Below are 492 nucleotides of genomic sequence, written 5' to 3' on the forward strand. Positions count from 1 at the left end.
TTAAATTTCTTGTACATCTCATTAAGTTTATCAGCAGTCTCTAGAAGACTCTTGAAAGACCTCAAAAGTGTGGTTTTGAATTCTATATCCAGCAGCCTGCTTTCCTCATTTCTGTCATTTGTGTCCTGTTTCTTTGTCTCGGCATTTTTTATGCTTGGCTGTGTCGATAGAGTGGCTTTCTGTGCTAAGTGTCCCAATTACCTGAGGTAGACACTCTTGGTGCACCCCCTTGTGGTCTTTGTGCACAGTCTTGTTGTAGCTAAGCCTTGATTGTAGTAGGTAACACTGGGAGGGATTTGACCTCCAGGCCAATTGGCTGTGAGAATCAGCTGTGTCTGCAGTGGGAGAACTTCTGTCCTGGATCTCTAGGGCGGCGCTAATCTAGCCTCTGCCTGAGGCTAACCAGCAAACGCCTCTGTGCAGGGCTTGGGCGGGGCGGGTCCCAGGGGATCAACAGGGCGGGTGGAGCGAGCAGTTATGGCTGCTCTCAGT

General features: G+C 49.4%; 1 pseudogene; it reads left to right on the forward strand.

The window, feature by feature from the left end:
- The window catches only part of LOC102249186, a 4,133-nt pseudogene that overhangs the window by 2,699 nt on the left and 942 nt on the right, over positions 1-492 (forward strand).

The sequence above is a fragment of the Myotis brandtii genome, unplaced genomic scaffold, assembly GCF_000412655.1.
Source record: "Myotis brandtii unplaced genomic scaffold, ASM41265v1 scaffold62, whole genome shotgun sequence".
NCBI classification, from domain to species: domain Eukaryota; kingdom Metazoa; phylum Chordata; class Mammalia; order Chiroptera; family Vespertilionidae; genus Myotis; species Myotis brandtii.